The sequence below is a fragment of the Pezoporus wallicus genome, unplaced genomic scaffold (assembly GCF_028554395.1).
Source record: "Pezoporus wallicus isolate ANWC-B61680 ecotype Strahan unplaced genomic scaffold, APGP_CSIRO_Pwel_v1 contig_4131, whole genome shotgun sequence".
Lineage (NCBI taxonomy): Eukaryota > Metazoa > Chordata > Aves > Psittaciformes > Psittacidae > Pezoporus > Pezoporus wallicus.
Window position 1 is genome coordinate 5,486,563 of NW_026641950.1, and position 19,808 is coordinate 5,506,370.

Here is a 19,808-nt window from a genome sequence, read left to right on the forward strand (position 1 = left end):
ACAATGCTTGCAGACTTAAAGCAAGTTTCAGGGCTTGTAGAGTTCTACTTTAATTATCAAATACATTGTCATCTTTGTTTCTCTGAGTTTACTGCTATTCCAGAAATACAGTAGTTCATCTCAGTTCTTGAACTGTGTGGCTGAGGGGTGGCTCATGACTGGTGCGCTCTGTGAGCATATTTCTAAGTTGTGTTCTTTTAATCTCCTATTCAAAAGTCAGATGCATATAGAGAAAAGGGATACTGGATTATCTTGTACATCTGGTGAGAACTGCAGAAGTGCTTGTGGGGAGGATCTTTGAGGCTAATTTTATATTTTAGTTTGTGAAGTAATATCAAAGTTACTGCACACAACATCCCTGCAGACAGCCGTGGCTCCAAACTTAACAAAATGCACAATGCTTGTCTTGCAGAATGGGAAATTGAGCTTAAATTCAGTTCAAGCCTCCAGAGAAACAAATTCAAAGTGCTAGTTTTTCCTGATACAGATGAGGTGTTTCAGAAACAATTGTGAAATTTCTGCCACCTCTAGTCACACCTTAAACAAAACAGCACATAAAGAAGCTGGTCACCTGTAAAAGAGGGTTTTCTGTAGACTTGATGGCTTCCCAGTTGCATGGGTGCCTCCTATGAAGCAGGAAGAGAAGACCTGTGACTGAGGATGGAGTGGGAACTGGGGTTTCCCCTGTTTAGATTACCCTAAACTACTGCAAATACCATGTGATGCTGAGAGTTTCTTTTAACACTGATTAGAAACTATGAGAATGACTGTGTCTCTTCAGGGTTGTGGCTAACTGATAGACTGCATTATTTTAGCACAAAACCAGTGTAGTTTAAGTAGCTCAGGTAAAAGTTTAAATTTTAAACAAGTAACTTGGTGTAGGAACGTTTTCCTTCATTCTGTAGTTTACTGGTAAAACTGGGTGAGCCAGTATGGTTGCACCTCTTGGTATCTTCCCATCTTTGTCTTGCTCTAACAGCCAAGAGTGATAGGCACCAGATGACAGTTTTCTCAGAAAGCTCCTAGCTTGATGGTGCTAAGCTTACAGTCATGTAAGTGAGGTGTTTGAAGGTCATTCTGTAGTGCTGTACTTCCCAGTAAGCAGGACAAATTGCACCCTTGATGCATCTACAGTGGTGCTCTAGGGTTAACAGTCAGTGGAGAGAAATAGGCACTGATTTATGGACTTGGGTGTTTTTTGGCAAGTCTTAGTTGTGTTCCTATCTGATGATTCGATACTTTCACAACACGGGAGCTGGCTGCTTTCAAGCTGCAGGAGAGCAATTGAGTATCTTTGCTTCAGGTATCTTTGCTTTTGGTGTTAGTAGTTTCCTGTACCTTTTGCTTGTTTATTTTATGTATTAATGTAGTTGCAGCTTGGAGCACCTGATCCAGATATAGTATAAATTGTTCTTTCCCACACACCCCATTGGGCGTGTTTCTGGTGGTGTATGTGGAATTGTTAATGCACAATAAGTGCGTGCTTCAGCTTACATCATAGTGACGTGCAGAAGACCTCTTAAGTGAGGTAAGCTAATCAGAAACAATACCCTTTTGCTTCATAATAAATCAGGAGCAAGCATTATTCTTTACATTCAAACACTGTCGTAGTCTGTTGTAACTTTGGTGTGTAGACAAACTCTGCTGAGCCTTATCTTCAAGAGGAGCTTGGGAAAATTTAGAGAAATCAAAGTTGTGTAGTGAATGCAACATAAATTAAAGGATTAAGTTACAGGCCACTCTGTCATCTGCATAAGAGTTTAATGCATATAAAACATTAATTTAACCTCTGAATGTGATACCTAATTTTTCTCTGTCTCTGAGAAGATGAGTTTTGAGAATCTGTTCTACAAAACCAGATGATCATAACACAAATAGTAATCTGGTAAGTATTTAGCCTCAGAGTCTGCTTCTGTCCATTACTTCTTTAAACCCAAGTTTACCAAGTACAGAAGCTTTGGGGCTCTGCTCGGTTTTCCACTGCTGCCAAGTTCACACCCCACAAACAGGAAATAAAACTGTCTATCACAGAGATAAGGTCTTCTAACAGCCCAGCCCCCAAAACAGTGAATTGGGCGGAACTGGTCAATGAGAGCACCTGATTTAAGGTGAAGGCGTTCTGGCAAACATTGTGTCTGGGCCCGTGTCTATGGGTAACTGTGGCCTTTCTTTCCTAATCCAGTTGTCAGTAAAAGCTGCTGTGGCAGCAAGTTGTAGAGCTAAACCATTAGGAAAGCTAATAGCTGTATCTGGGGACAGGTTTTTAGCAGGAGAGGAAGAATGGGGTGCTAAGATGGCTCTAGGGATGTCCCCTCTATACCCCATGCTAGCAGCTTCTGTTACAGCATGTGTGTATGAGCAGCGTCCCGCTCATGTGCTGACATCCTGCCCTCCCTTCTCATCACAGCTGCAGGCAGCCATAGTCCTGAGCTCATCTATGAGGGCTTGTCTACACACATCTGATCAGAAGTTATTCTGGAATAACCATGCTTAAGTGTGTGCCTATGTTTGTATGTGTATGTGTGCCTTTATATTTTTCAATAAGCATAAACTGTTTCAGCCAAACTCAAACAAAAAAAAATGCTTTGGAGTAAGAAGTCCTGTGCTCGGAGACTTAGTTGGGACTAGCCAGTGCATTTTGAATGCCTGTTGTACTCTCATCTGCATCAGCTGTCATGTATAAATGAGTCCTTGGAAGATAATTACAAACTTTCACTGGGACGAGTCCACTTAAGCTATGGATAAGCAAAGTTAACTTAAACTTGGTTTGTTTTCTTAATGAGCAAGAACAGTTTGATCCACTGTTCAGAACAAACCTTACTCTATACAAGTTAAGTCTTTGCATAAATCAGTAACTAATGGGCACGTGGAAGTGTGATTAGGACGTTAGGTTTTCCTGCCACACTCAGAGCGAGGAATACTAACTGTTTCAGCTGTTTTAGAAAGGGGCTCCTGGCTAGTTAAACTTCTGTATGTAAGGTAAGGAGTTTCATGTCAACAGCAGGATTGGAGGAGAGGTTGGAATTAAGGTCCCCTAAATACCCCCAAATCAAGCTAGTGTCAGTGGTCTTTGTTTTATGGATATCTGCACAGAGGTTTCATCAGCAGTTCTTGTCTTGTTACTCCTACTAGTTCATCCTTGCTTCTGATAGCAACAGTGGGAGGTCTAATGCAGAGACGGCTCCGAGGGACCAGTGTTTCCTCAAGGCCCCTGCTTTCCCAGGGCTTGCCTGTGAACTGCAGTGCTTGAAATGTTGAGGACTGCCAGCTTCTTGGACAGCAAGTGCTCACAGTGGTGGGAAATAAGCATGAGGCAGATGAGACCAAGGCTTCCAGTAGAGGGATCACAAAGTAGAACAGTCCAGCAAAAGCACTGATACATGGATTTTCTCATCTTTCACTCGTATCCACTGTCCAAACAACCTCATAAGAAATGCCAGCTTTTCACAGCTTGCAATGACTCAAAAGTAAATTAAACGAGTGCTCTCAGTATTTTATTTTTGTCCTTACAGAAGTGACCCCTTCTCTGGTTGTTTAACTAACAGTTTCTACATTTAAAAATCATGTGTGACTCCTATAGTACATCCTCTGTTGCCATGTGCACTTTGCTGGTCCCATGGCTAAACTGGACTGAGCTACTGCTTGAGCAACCTGCATTTTCGGAACCACCTTAGTATTCCTCAGAAATTCCCAGTTTACCCCTGCAACATCTTTATTTCATGTAGCAAACTAGAATAAATGAAGCAATTAGAAGATGTGTGATTGTCCTTACTGGATGTGGGAACAAGCTAAGCTCTCTGCAGTAATGCCAGGTCCATGAAGAGGTTATAAGCTTTGGGAATAAGTTTTTAAAAATAATTCAAACTATATTTTAATGTGGCAACCTTATTTATAGACGAGGCAATTCTGAGCCACAGCTGTTGGTGAGATGGCGTTTTCTTAAGGAAACAGTTTATTTCTCTGTTACTGAAAGAGATCAGTAGTAACTTTCACCAAGCTACTGTCCAACTTGGGTTACAGCTGGGAGGATGGGACAGGGACTTGAAGAAAGTTGTGCCCAAGTTCTCCATTCCTGGAAAAGATGCACGATTTTAGCTGAAATCAGCAAGGATGATAGACTTGGAGGTGAGTGTTCCCAGAGTCTCCAACAAGCAGCTTTGAACTTTCTGTGGCTTTTTTGGTATGATAAACATTTGCAGTCCCCTGTGAAGGTTCTCTGAAGATTGTCTAATAAGAGTGGTCAGGTCAGCCAAGGTAGCCCCTTTTTATTGAAGGGGCAAAACTGCACATGAAATTCCACAACCATTGAGCTTGTGAGACCCAAGTTTCTTGTTTTCTCAAAAGAAAAACCCACCTGTATTTTCATTTTTGCTTTCCTCCTGATGCTTGAAGGATCAGATGTGGAGATGCTGTCAGTGTTCCTGGGATTCACCTTGGGAAGCCAAGACTTTGTTACTAAATATCTGGAATTGGACCTAAAATGATTCTCTCACTGGGGACTCATAACACAATCTGCTGCCTTGAAAATTCTTACACAAAACAGCCTGTGGGACCAGGATGGCTGGGAAGCAGAGAAACTAATACGGCACTCTGGGCCAGGGGGAGCAAGGCAGAGCAAAAGCTAAAGCCCCACTGGGAAATTCATTAACCACAGCTCCTACAGCTGCTGTAACTTCCTGCTCTGTCACTGTCTGGAGTTTTTCCTCAAGTCCCACTCCCTGAAGACAATTCCAGTGTCATGGTCAGGACTCTGAGGTTCCTCACCTGCCAAGGTGCTGCTTCCTCCCCTCTCCTCTTTGCTCAGGTGACAGGTCTGACCCCAGGGGGTGCAAGAACTGAATTGCATGGGCAGTGCAAGGGCTCCCCATCTGTCTAGTCACTCTCATGAGGGGAGAAGGGAAGTTATTTACCACTGTCTTCTTGCTTTTGCTTCTCTCCCGGCCTACACCAGGAAGTCTCAAGTGCCCACAATGACACAGGAGAGAGAGTTACCACTTGCAGGCTGGCCCATGCATAGGGGTGGTTTTTGTAGCCCAACCTTCTGGGCTGGAGAAGTTGCCCCTTGAGCTGTTGTGCTGCATTGTCTGCCTACAGGCCTATGAAAGAATCTCTAGCCCTGGAAAAATTAAACACAAGGCCATTAGTAGAGAACACATATCCTAACACCCGTTTCATCTGACAGAAGGAGAAAGTGAGATAATATAGTGCATGAACAGGAGTTTACATAGGTGGTTACAAATCTGATCCCTTGGGTAGTGCGGTCTCTGCAGGTAGCTCCAGTGTCCCTGTGGGCAGTTGTTTTCTGTCAAGCACCTTTGACTTCTTGCCAGGTAGGAGCCAGTTTCACATGCAGCTTTTTCAGACAGAAAGGCCCACACATGGAAGACCCTTACTCCTTAAAAAGGACAAAGTAATGCATCATTTGCTGAAACATGGAGACAAGTCCTTCCCTGCCCCACCAGTACCCTTTGAACATCATGTCATACCCACTGGTGCTGTGAGCCATGTGCAGTGGTACCCTCCAGGAATGGCTCCAGATCTATATGACAACCCTGGATGAACTGTTTCAAGGATCATGATGTTTAGGCCAGATCTGTCACTTGAAGCCATTCAGGAAGGCTCCCATTCAAATTAGTGGGTTTCACTGGGAGGTGGAGTCTTTCTCTGCTGGAATTGCCACTGCTTGTGTGCCAGCAGCAGCAGAACAAACTCAGATAATTTCTCTTGATAAATAGCTGCCTTTTCATTGGATGGCCTGGCAGCAGTCTGGACTAGACAAATCATTGACTTTCAACCTGGTGTTCCACAAAAGGGTCCTACTGCTGTTCTGTCATACGGCTTTACCAGTGCTGTGGTCCCTGTCTCACAGTAACCGAGCCATGAGTTTAGGCTGCAGCTCCCCAGTCAAGCAGAAGAGCTGGAGGACAACTGAGATACAAAGGGGAGGAGATATAAAGCTTGCAAGAGACACTTCTCAAACAGCTCTTTGTAGTAGTATTGTGTCTCCAGTCATTGAATCACTGCCCACTGTACCTCTGAGCATTCCACTGGATTGATCAGGCTACAAGTTCCTGGTAAAAATTGTTATCTGGATCTCACAATTACTGGAAAAAATGGTTTTCATGTCAAACTACTGGATCATATTGTTTCTTTGCAAATCCTTGAGCATGAGTACCTCTGCCTTCTTCTCCAGATAGTTATGCTGTGTTAGATCAAACTGTAGATTTTAATCCTGGTATAAGTCTTTCACTTTGCAGTTTACTTCACTTGGACACTTCATTTAACTACTAAATCTGCTTCACATGGCAGATCTGTGGCTGTCTAAGCAGCGTGTGCCCTTGCAAAGAGCAGTGGTTATTAGCCAGCGCCATTCAAGGCAAACTGGCATTTGAAAACAGAGCTCAGACACAGAGAAACAGAATCCACCATGCATGAAAAGCAGATCCAGCACACAAAAACAGCCCCCTCATTCTTAAATGTGTGTTTTGAACTGACTTTCAACCAGGTGTTTCCACTTTAATTTGATCCCAGGCATTCCTAGAGGTGATGTAAGATCCAGATCCACAAGGTAATAATGAAGTCAAGAGTTGAAAAATTATCAAGGCCTAATCTGGCAATTTAGTCCCTTGTAAATCATTGTGGTTACTTATTGCAGGGCCATTCTTACCAACCAGTTCCTCTCGGGACTTCGCATTAACTTCGCCACCTGTTTGACTGTCAAAGAGATAAATTTCCTTGAAGAGATCTTCCACTCCTGACTTTATTTATGTCTGGAGGGAGGAGGATGGATTGACTGGGAAACTTCAACACCAACGGTCTGCATATGCTGAATCAGGGAGTGATGCAATTCCTTTAATCTGTTTGATATTACATATAAGGTCCCAAAATGAAACATACAGGATTAAGGAATTCTGGCCTGTTTGCTGGACGGAAAGCTCTAATGAAATGTAGTCAATTGCTGCTTTTTCTATTTTTTTTTTAAACAATGAGACCCAAAAGTCAAAATATCACAGCAGAGCTATTCTGTAACTTTACAGTACACATCTTTCAAAGCACCTGTGCACTCAGCGTCCCAATGGCTAATACCCAAAAAGTGTATCAATGAGTTTAAAAAAGCTCTTCTACTGGGATACAAACAAAAAACAAGAAAAACCCGGGGTAATAAATATAGCTCAGTGGGATGGATCCTTCAGCAAACTGCCTGGGTTACAGGAGCAAAGCATGTGATAACTTGTAGGTTCTGAGCTGTGTTAGCGAGCTGAGCAGCTTGTGCCTTGAATCAAAGGTAAAGCAAAATACTTTCATGAGCTCGAGCTTGAGACTTCCACACAAAGCATAAGCTCAAATTGCTGCTCAGGCTTTTTTCTTCTTTTTTCTTCTTTTTTTTTAAGTCCTTTGAAACAACTGAAACTTGAGTGGACTACAAGTAAAGAATAAAAAAGATATTTTAGCTTTAAAATCTGTTAAATACTGCACATACCAGTTGCTTTTGGCAATATTTTCTTCAGTTTCTTCAGTTTCAAATGATATAGCTTACCGTGTGGGCTGTATAGTATAGATACTGGGTATGGACACACACATGCACACCACAAAACTCATCCTCGCCTCCTCTCATTCAGTATCCAGAATCTGCATCCAAACCACATGGCTTATTCTGTGTAAAATCTGACCACGTGGCAAGCAGTTTTCTACTGCTCGCAGCAGTTTTGCATATATTTATCATAAGTGCTACTATATTAAACCCAGCAAATTGATGCTGCCTCTGCGGAAAGGAAAGAAAATGGCTTCAACAGCTTCTTTACCCATTGGTGTTCTTCACCACACAAAGCAGGTGGTGTAAAGAAACCTTTTACCTGTATTCACACAGAGTGTCTCATTTCCTAGGCTTTTCAGAAGTATTTGTTTTGTTATTCTGTACTCTCGGAGACCGCTGGCAGTGGTGGAATGGGGGCTGTCCTCCATTGGCATGAGGGCAGAAAGCTCCTTGTTCCTCCAGGCCGATTTACCTGCCAACACAGTGAGAATAACCAACAAGGTGCTCTTTACCATCAGGGGGTTTCAAATATTGATGAGAAGGTGCAGGGCTGGGAGGGGACATTTCAGCCACAGAGAAATTCTGTATTGAGAGACGTAATCTGAGGAACAGATCGGTGGGGAGAAACTGGCAGAGCTCTAGAAGATGCTGTGAGTAAAGTTGAGAATAAAAATGAACCTAAGGAACTGGACAAAGTAAGTAAGATGATATAGAGTTAAGGCAATATGCAGGATATGATTTGGAGATGTTTGTTTTCAGGGTGCGAATCCTGCATGTTCTTTAAGTTCAGCTCATGATAGGCAGTGCCAGGACTGTGGTCTTCAATACTGGTCCCATTCTCCACAGTGCGAAATGGGGTAGAGGGAGAGCACCAGAGCTGAAGCTCTAAAGCACATCGGGTGCTGGAAATGTCTCCATGGGGGTGGAAGCTTTTCTGGACTCTCTGGGAACACATGGCCAGTCAAGCTGCTGGTGAGGATATACTCCATATCCTTTCTAACCCTCACTGGCATTTCTGGAAAAGACTGACAAGTTTCCAGTCCAGAATCCCAGCAGTCCTCAGCCCAAAAGACCTTGGGCTGTTTAGAAACCATTCACTCAGTTAAATTCATGACATTATTTTTGATTATATTAATGTTAGCCTTTTTTTGACCCAAACTTTAGCCAAATGTGTGGAGCTGCAGGTGTTTCACGGGAAACCGAAGATGGAGTCAGCTGTCTCTCTGAGGCAATCCTGTTTACTTACAGAAAATCTCAGAAACTATGCTTTCCCTGGAGGTTTCAAGCTGCAGGTGACAGTCCTTTTGGTCCCTGTTCCACGACGCTGTCAGCCAGCTCTCTGTTCGGGAACAGCCTTTCTCCAGGCTTTTCTCAGAATCACCTTTCTGGAGAGATTTAGCAATGCAGGAACTGCCCATGCAGCATAAGCAGGGGTATCACACTGCAGCCTGCTTTTGGGGAGCCTTGAGAATGTGTTTTTACAAGAAAAGACCAGAATTCAGCTGCTTTCCAGACAAGTCCCACAATTTTCAGCTATGGAGCCATGGTCGTGTCTGTGCTGCCTTGCGTGCTTCTGGTCCAGCTTCCAGTTTCCGACTGTAGAGCAGCTCAGGCAGCCAGATGTCCACAGCTCCCTGACAAATTGTTGCTGCAGCACGTCAGCCCCACTTGCTGCACATGGTCAGGTCTGTGCAAGCATAGCGTGTCCTGTGTGTCCAGGATGCTCAGCTCAAGCAAATGCCCAGGCTGGCTATAAACTCTCTCTCATCTCTTTTCTTTAGCCCCTATGTCCTCCCTTTGCCTTCATCTGCAGACTGGGACTATTTGTATCCTCTGTTGACTTGGGCAGACAGCAGCTGAAGCATGTAGGAGACCTGCTGGTGGAAGGTGTATTAGTGTAAGCGCAAAGTATTTGCAGGACCCACAGCCAATTTCCCTCTGCTCTGGTGTGACAGAGTCTTCAGTGAGAACCATGCTTTGATAGGAGAGCAGGGAGATGGCTCTAGCTTTTGTGGGCCAAGAGCTTAGAAGCAGGGTGGAAAAACACAGTAAGAGGGGTGAGAGGGCATGATGTGATGAGCTCTTTGGACAACTGGGCTTGGCTGACCGAGGTGACAAGGACCCAAGAGGACAGGGAGGACAGAGGGAGCTGACAACAGCAAGTGCCAGAATGAACCGGGTTTGACTCTAAGTGGAAGCTGTCTCCCTGTACATAAGCATAAAAGAAGTGAATGGGCTTTGTGCAAGCAATGTATTCTGGCATTTCTTAACTATTGAGTCCTTGGATCACTTACTTAAAATCTTTTTTTCACTGTGTTGATAAGGACATATAAAACATACACATGCTTAAAATATATTAAAATTAAAAGAATACCAACACGCTTTCAGAATAACATTGGGTTTATGGCAAACTAATTAATCCTTTCCCAATCCCTCTTTCTAAGTGATATCTTTTGAAAAAATAGACAAGAAAGGCTGTAGAAGATAAAGGTGAAAAAAGGAAAATCCAATATAATCAGGGCTGCGCAGAAATTGGGGTTAAGCCTCACCGGCTATTTTTAAAATAGAACCCCACAGAGAGAAGAGTTTGTGTGTTCAAAGGTACAAATTAAGGCCATGTGGGTCCAAACTCTGAATTTCCTGGCCCATGTCAGTATAAGCCTGACTATAAAAATGTGTGTATAGGGGTGCAAGTACTTGTAATTCATGCCTTTCAGCTATCTGAGATACATTTTTCATGTTATTTCTGTGTGAAATTTAACAAAGATCTTGGAAAAACAAAACCTGAAGAATTAAATCTTCAATTAGAATTTGAATACATACTCTTAACCATGAGAACACAGCCAAATTGGGCATTAATTTTCCAAATAAGTGAGTTTAAGATGATTTACTGGCAACTGGGGGTGCGCACATGTACACACGCGCACACACACACGGAGTTGCTTGCATCCAGCTTTACCAGAAATCTCGGAAAATATCCCAGTCTGCTTTACAGAATTACAGTAAGAAGAATGTGACACTCTTTGCCATTCTGTTTGCTGCCAGTGATTCAGGCGGGGGTGGTGGGGGAAGGGGAAAGCTTTTGGCAGAACAGCTCAAGGTCCCCCTACACTTGAACCTTGAATAAGCAGTGACTGTATCTTCAGGAGAACTGTGGGTGTTAGAGCAGGGCAGTGAGATAGAGTGAGAGTAAAAATACCTCAGCAGGGGTTTTCCTTCTGCTTTATGGAAAATGATGCAAAACCATTCGTGAGTTCCTTGTAATGGGAGTGAAAAGGGACATAGGATTCTTTTCTTTATGAAGGCAGACGGTGGTTTTGCGAGGTCATCATTCTTAGTCACAGCTATCTCACAGCGGCTGAGCAGCCTTTCTGTCTTCACCTGGCTGCATTGCTCATCCAGTGCCCTGGAGAATCTCTTCCTGACCATGCTGGAGAGGGCAGTTTGGATGAGAGGAGCTGTTAAAACATGGTGTACTTCCTTGTGACTAATCCCTTTCTGATTTCTTTTTGGTGATGCAAAGCCATTTCTGGACAAAAGTACAGCCGATACTGCATCTACCGATCACCCCAGGGACTTGCCCACTTGTCATTGCCCTGGAGGGACAGCTCAAGAAATGTCTGAGAGGGCTGGAGCTTTTTCCATCATATTTGCACATGTGGGACTCCCGGAAAGTGAGGGTTAAAGGGTGGTGTGACCCTGGCGCAATTCCAGGATCATAACGCTTGTGACATCTGTGGGGCTGGGACACTGAGCCCAGTCCTCCTGGGGTTTTGCTGGGGGCAGAGCTCCCTGCACAATCTGCCCATCTCTACAGTAGAAGGGCTTCACTGCAGCTGTTTCCCCCCAACCAAACCCCTGGGAGGAGGTGGTGAGCATGGGAACCCCATGCTGCATTAGCACCACACTTGCTTCCACCCATGCTCAGGGCACTGAGAAGACCCTGTTATCGCATTCCCCCAAACATTTGAATGAAAGAAACATTCATGTGTTAAAGATTAGAGACAAAGCTGCATTGCAGACAACAGCCTGGGAGAAAGGCATGTTGCCTAGTGAAAAACCATAAATGCATTCACCCGAGCACAAGCAGATACACCCTGTTCAGACAACCAGCACCCACTAGGCTCTCCCTCTTCTTGCCTGTATTTAACTAAAAGTATAAATTTAGTTCCCATGTGGACTTCAATAAAAATGTGGGCACTTCAAGTGTCTATCTCATGTATTATGATTTAAATGCATGTTAGACCAACCCATATAACCGACTTCAGTCTTTATTCTCGCTTCAATGATCATTGGATCAGGCTGTAGCTAGTATCTAAGAGCTTCCTGACAGCTTGTAATTAAACTGTATCCCTGAAAATATCACTAAACCCTACCAAATTCTTCTCATATTTCCTTCCAAAGCAACGCCAGCCCTATGAGTTGAGAATTACATGCTATGCCTCATGGCAGGTTTTTAAATAACATACCAGAACTGTGTTTGCCACTTGCTAGCCCTAGTAAATTTGATATTTACACTGTCATCAGTTAAAGTTTGTTGGGCTCCTGTTGTGTGACTTTGGGGATTTGCTGGGGTTTCTATAAAACACAGGCCAGCTGCAACAGTGAAGGCAGTTCAGTTTAATAAGCTAATAAATATATTTAATGACCCTCATTATGTCTTGCAGTGATATCTGGTATTAAAGTGCAAGTGTTAGCCTGAGTAGAATGTAAAATAGAAAGTCCCCTGCTGAAATGGTGCAGTGTGTGTATACATGTGTACGTACATAAACACACATACATATGCATATAAACCCATTGAAAGGCTCCTATAGAAGAATGCTATGGCATTTATTTTTTGTTAATTCTTGGTAGATTTCAGCTATCTTTGCTGCTTGAAAGAAGAAATAATTCTAAGTTACAAAAGAGTAGGGTAGATGGGAGTAGTGGAATAAGTCTGCTCCAGTATGAAGGCAAATGGTTGCTTGTTGGTCAACAGACATGCTTCACCCAGGCTGTCACTGATGGGTAGCCAAAACAATCCCCCATGGGGTTTCTTGTGCTTTCTAGTCGACTAGGGGAGGGGGTTCTGAAATCCCCATAACTTTAAGCTGTGGTGGCAAAGCTGGTCGCCAAGTGCGCATTGAGTGTATGCACCAAGAGGCTCCCCTTGGGGCTGGCAGATGGGAAAATAAATCAGTTACCTTCATCAACATAACTTGGAGATAACACAGGCAGCGGAGGCACTGAGTCCCTGTGCCCCTGTGGAGCTGTTGGCTTTCTGGGCACTCCCCTAAGAGGACACCACAGATAACACCTCTGGCCAATGTCCTGGGCTGATCCTCTGTCCTCCTCTGAGACTGCTCTGCTTGTGTGTGAGAGGGGACACGCTAAGGAGCCCAGAGCAACTGAAGGACCATGTATCAGCTTGCTGAGTCAAACATGTATTTGCAGCAGAAAAAGCCAAACAGGAGCCATGGATGTGAGAAAAGGCAAAAACCTGTGTGTGCTTACACATCATATGGTGATCACCTCACAAGTCAGAGCACACCAGTGGATACAAAAGCCAGCTGAAACAAGTTTCCTCCAGGACTGGAACTGACCATGCCAAGATAGTACAGCCCAGGGTAGACATTGGTAACCCTATGGGGTATATCTCCACCCTCAGACTGCTCTGGGCTCTAGCTAGGCTCAGGCACAGCACCAGGACTGCTGTTGGGATGGCAGGGGGTTTGACATTTCAGACTAAGAGGGGACTATAGCAGGTTTGAGAAGAATTCCCTCCCTGATGAGGTTTGTGAGTTTGGGTGAACAAAATGAAAGGGAGATGGGAGAAAAATGTGAAGTAATTAAATTTAAAATACCAATTTTGTATGTAAAAACAAGTCTTTGGTAAACTATTCAGCATATAGCTGCTGAATCAAAATATGCTAATCACTAGATCATGTGGACCCAAATGTCAGCATGTGCTCTAGGTGTAGACATATCTTCTTTATGTAAAATGTAGATAAACTCATGAATTAACCAGCTAGTATGAATTTGAGCACTAGAGAAAACAGAGGAGAGAATCTTGAGAGGTTTCTATTGTCACCAGAAAAGCAAGATTATCCTAGAATTCCAAATATGTCCAATCTTTATTTTTAGTTAAGATGTTAATCCGCTTAACAAAATCTCCCTCTCTTGCAATGCCCCTCCTCTTTCCTGCTTGCAAGATAGAAAATGATCTTGATTATAAAAGAATCTGCTCAGGCCCTGTTTATGGTCATTTTACCATAAACACAGAAACTTTGCTGTGCTGGGCAGGCACAGCACACCAGCACCGTGACTTTCCAAGCCAGGCAATGTTTCTGCTGCCTGCCTACTGTGAGTGCATTGGAGGGAGCACTGCTGCATGCTTTCTCTGCTCTGGGCTCTTCTCAGAGGCTTTGGAAGAGCTGGAGTCAGTTCTTCATTCATTCACTCTCCACACAAGATCAGTCTTTTCCCCCCTGTAAGGACTTTCTAGCCCCAGCCAAGCCCTTTTTCTGGAGGCAGTGTGCAGCTAATCACTGTACCAGTTAGTTCAGCTGCCGTGAATGAGACGAGTGCTCACATCAGATATACTGTGCTGTTCTCTATACCGGCATGTGTAACAAGCCACATTTTTGCTTTGATCAACTGCTCTTATCAGAACAAACTGATGAATGATAGCCTCTGGAAAGAGATTTTGTAGCAGGTCAGAGAGATGTGGGACAGACTGTGGAGGACTAGACCACAGGGTTTCAGAGACAAAGGAACTGTTCGAACAACAGGCTGCAAGTGGAGAGAGCCAGAGATGAAGCTGGGACCCGTAAAACGAGCTGGTCAGCCAGGGCCAGGAAGATTGTCCTCAGAGTTCAATAACATTGTTAGTCACCATGAAAATATTGAAAAATGTAAACTGTGGGTGAACTTCTCATGGATTAGAAAGCTTAGCTGACTCCCAGAGCATCCCCTCTGAATTGGAGATGGGAACAGTATGCAACTGCAGGCTCTGAAGTTCAGTGACATGGCCTGAGCTCCTGTGCCCCCAGGCAGAGGCAGGGGGTTACAGTTAACTGTCTCTAACCAGTGTTGCTGTGTTTTCCTTCATCTCACTATGGGAGTCAGTGCATCCATGTGTGGTGACTCATCCTGAGAGATCCCGTACTATTTTCCTCCAAGCCCTTGCAGCAGAAGCTGTAAGAAACACAAGCCTTGGAGAATCACAACCTCAGAAGGCAACAGAGGGAGATAACAGTATATTATGACAATAGTTTAAATCTCAGGGGGGAGGGGGGAGGTATGTTCAAAGTATGACTTTGTGGACCTTGTAATGGCAGTAGGCTCGACAGCCCTGTTGCTTGTTTCCACAGTGGACCTTTCTGTACTTGGACAGGGATATTTACAAACAGCTTACTTTATCATTTCCAAATGCCTTGTGTATGGCCCCAGAGCACAGCAATGACATTTGGAGGGCTGGTGCTGAGGTAGTCTTGCTGCTCTTTGGCAGAGCACTGGGTGGCTGGTTACATGCTAAGAGACAAACCCTGTTAACAAGGGCAGCCAGGGAGCAACAGGCCCCCACATTAGACTTTTTTCCTCTCACCTATTACCAGGTAATATCCAAAAACCTCTCAGGCTGCGCTGACACTGGCACTGACAATTCATCACCACTTCAGAGAGAGTTCTGTGTTGAGCTATGAATAAACTTGTCCCCAGTGATTTAATCCCTGAGGTGCTGTTGTGATTCATGTGATAGCTGTTGCGTTTCTGTAACACCCTAGCTGCTGCAGCACATGACTCTGTTACACTTGTTATTTGGTTTTGTTACCTTCTGTTTTTTTAAGGGTGAGTTTCCTTTCCTAATGGACCATTGCAAGGTGATCATGGGTGCGGAAGAGAGCTGAAATATGGCCTGGTGATGTTAGCATCAGCAGACCTGCCAGCTCACTGCCACTACAGTGGGTGTTTCTGGTTATTTAAGGACTTCCCAAACGAGCATAGCCACACCGCTAGTCACAGGAGAGACTGTAACGGCCTTTGAGTTTAGTGTGGCCTCAGGGGCCACACACTGGCAGAAGGTAAAAGCTTGCCATCTCTGTTGGATGGGACAGGATAAATGCAGAGGATTTCCTCTGTGCGCCACAACAAGTTCACTTGTATTTTCCCAACAGAAATGCGCTCCCAGTGAGTCCTGGGGAAATCACTGACTAGTTTGGCCTGGAAGGGACCTTAAAGATCACCAAGTTCCAAGCCCCTGCCATGGACAGGGACACCTGCCACTAGACCAGGTTGCTTAAAGTCCTGTCCAACACTGCCAGGGATGGGGTATCCACAGCTTCTCTTGGCAACCTGTATCAGTGCCTCACCACCCTCACAGTGAAGAATTTATTCCTAATATCTAATCTAAATTTACCCTCTTTCAGTTTAAAACCATTCCCCTTGTCCTATCACTACATACCCTCGTAAAAAGTCCCTTTCCAGATATCCTGTAGGCTCCTTATGCAACTTACCTCCAAAGGAGAGGGCTGCATTTAAAGAGATCTGGAAGATGCTGCACCCCACAACAGCTCAGCCAAGGCACTGCGCCTGTTACAGCCTGAGGATAAAGCAGATTCATGTCAGTGAGCTCACCTGGGCTGCTGCGGCCTGCCAGTGCCCTTTTAGGTAAATCACAAACTGGCTTCTTACTACACAGAATCTTTGAGGGCCTTCTACTGTTCTGTGCATTCATGGGAAAATGTAATACCTTTAAAAATAAATAAATAAATTTTTCTTGTTGCAGGTTGTGATGATGACAGTCCAGAAGTCTGAATCTCTGCCTAGATCACACAGTCTCCTCTAGCTTTCTTTGGCAATGGCTCCTCATTCTCTTTGACAAAAACAGACAACTCTTTCTGTGGCACTTGTTAGGGTTTTGAAACTGAAAGGTGCTTTTCAAGCACTTAGCGAGACAGAAGTCCTGCACCTGCTGAAGGAGCTAGAAGGGAACTGAGCGGGCGGCTGGCAGGGCACGCAGACAGAGAGTCAGAACTGATACATTTCCATTTAGCATTTCAATATTTTCAAAAGAAATAAGTTTCAGTTTATTTGTCTTTTCATCAGAAAGAGAAAAATATTTAACTAGAAATGTTTAACTAGCTGTGGTGGCAGGGATGGTGCCACTCTCTGGCCTATAGGAACCATAGATAATATTTCCCTTGTCCTGAATCAGCTTTGAAAGAAGCTCTTGTAGATCATCAGGAGAAGGCTATGTGGTTCCTTATGCTTCTTTCCTTATAAAATGCCTCTTCTGGACTTACTACATGTTGCACCATTGGCAATGATTTGGCCTGAACAATCTAATCTTTCAAACAATGTGTCTGGTATTTCTGGTGACTAAGAACCGAAGAAGAAAAGAGCTTTACATTACTGCTGCTCACAATGCCTTCCCCAGTTTTTATTCACTGTGATAAGCCCAGCCATTCTCTGCTCCCAGGAGAAAAAGAGTTGGGTGAGTCTGGTAGAAACCACACTCATTCTGCCTGAACAAAGAGGTGTACCACATCATTTTGGGATGCCAGTATTTAGGCTGGGGGGTACATCAAGGGCTGGAAGCCCATTCTTTCATGTGAAATGTAAGAGAGGTATTTAATTTCTTTGTATTCCTTTGAAAATGCCTACTGAGAAGACACAGACAAAGCCTACTTAGCCTACACGATCCTGAATGACAAGCCCCCGTGTGGGATAGGTAGTGAAACCTTCCTACTCAGTGAAACCCAGATTATGTGACAGAAGCATCTCAGGAAAGAAAACTGTATGTTTTGTCAGGCAGGAAAGTCAAGGTGTATAATTTACTGATGTCTGGCCTGCCTCTCTGGTGCTCTTACCCCACCTTAATTCTTCCTTGTATACTTTCTGTCATAGACTTATAAGCCCAAGCTGTTGAAGCAGAAGGCTGGCTGAACATTCATTTCCTACAAGAGTTTCCTGTATGATGTAAGAATGAGAGTGGGAGCAGCAAACAGCTCCTCAAACATTAACAGTGTTGGGATGTTTGAGACTATATGAATCAAATGGTGCTTAGAGGCTTGTAGGAAAGTTTTTTTCATCAGTGAGTTTAATCATTAGGGGATTTTTATTGTTTTTTAAGTTTTTCTTCTCCCCAGCTCTCATGGGAATTTCAAGGTTAAGAAGGGGCCCAACAAGCTGAAAGGAAATGTCCCCTCTCTTCAAGTTTATTATTGAAAGTGGCCAGATGTCATTTGTTTGTGACTAGAAAAAGGAAGTTATATTACAGAATGTGACACTTCAAACCCCATGGTAAAAACAAAAGCAAAAATGGAAAAGCATTCAGCTGCATTTACACTTGTGTTCCACAGCCTGGGGCCCTTTGACATGTAGATAAGAGCTGAGTTTTATCACATTTACGTACACTGTCAGTGCTGTGTGTCCTGTACATTCAACTGAGTGTTCATCAGATGACTCTGAAGCCAGCTGGGTTGTTGGGTGGTGGAGAAAATGTACTACATGAACTGGTTTGAGGTAATCATCTAATGCTTTTTTCTTTCCTAGTGCCAGCTGGAATACCCTCTTCTACTTGGATGCAGAGCTCAGTGAATTGTTGCCTGGTATGTGAGATGAGATCTGCTAAGAAAAGCCATGTAAAGTTCTTCAGCAGTGAACTAATTATTCTGGCACTCAATTCTAAGTAACAGAGTGGAGCAAGTAGAAACACCACTGCTTGTAGCTATCCTACTGACTTTAATAAAGAAGAGACACTAGGCAAAACCTCTGCTACCATTCATGGATTTGTATTAGCATTAAGGATTTTCTGCTATTGCCAAATTATGAGATGGCTTATACCACCCTGTAGCACTTACTCCAGCAAAGCTTCAACGTGCCCACTTGAAATCATTTAAATTGTTTTTCAAGGCATGTGAAACAGATAAAGTGAACTCATAGGTTAAAGCAGAAATTGTATGGGTGGCATGACATCAGATTTGGGTTCTCCACACTCAACCAGTTGCTGTGAATTTCTCCAGTGAAAGAACATTCTGTGATAAAAGACACATTCATGCTACAAGTATGATTCACCCTACCTTCTCCATAAGTTTTTGCAATAGCCAGTCACAATTTCTATGATGTGAATAGCCAAAGAGTATGAACAAGAGGTGAGACCAGCAATTCCTGTCCCAAAGGCTTCCAAACATAAGCAGAATATCACGGCTTCCAGCCATACACCAAGTGGTGGACATGCCCTGAAAAACAAACAAAAGTCTCTGTGCTGTCACTCAGACTCTCTGCAAATTCTTTCTCACATATGGTCGCTTTCTGTGTGTGTGCATGAGAACAAGTGTTGCTGACACAAATGCCCACAGAAGTGTTGTCCATAAGCATTTTTTTTTTTTACCAGCTGGGAATTACTGTCCTTAAGTAATTACATCTTGAATCTCACAGTTCTTACACTAGAAAAGGGTTGAAAAGGGTTAAAAGGTGTTCAAGTTTCTTTGAGTACTATAATGGAAAAAATAGAATGAGATCTGTTCAGGACATGCTGGCTATTTCTGTGTTAGTAAATTAAATAATACCAAAGAACATGCCCAACATAAACAAAAACATGCTTATGTTATTAAATTGCCATTGGGGTTATACCTACTGGTGACAGAAAAAGTGAAGTGACTTTTGCAAATCCTGCTCCTACTTCATTAGTCATACAACCAGCATGTTTTGAAAGACTACAGGAGACGTACCAGAATAATGCTGGAGACAAACACCATACTTTCTGAGGAAAAAAAAACCCAAGGAGGGGGAACGAAGAGCACACCCAAACACTCAACAGAGAAAGTAGCCTGCTTGGGATGGGCAAAGGTTGCTCTGAGCCTGAGGATCCCCAGGTATGCTTTCTCAGGTGCCACCACAGAGAAGCCGCTAGGTGTGTGCCAGACCATGCGGAGTCGGAAGCATTCAGCTGTGCAGGCTGTATTTGTGAACCACTTTGAAGAGGTTTGGCTATTGCTAGTGACACCTGTGTCACGGGGTAGGGCTCCTCCTGATCGAAGGTAACTCTCCCTAAAAAGAAGCTTCCTGAGAGAAGAAGAGACAAGGACTCAGAAGGCCACCAATGGGTGCATTTCCGGTTATCAAGAAATGGGATCTTATCAAAAGATTTTTAAATTCATCTTGGGTAACAAGAAGAGAAGAGTGTTGATAAGCCATCAGCAAAGGGATGCACTTCAGCATGCACAATCTGATTAATAGGATATCCTTTGAGAAAGAAGTGATTGTCCGTTCTTAAATTGATCTGCAAGATAGC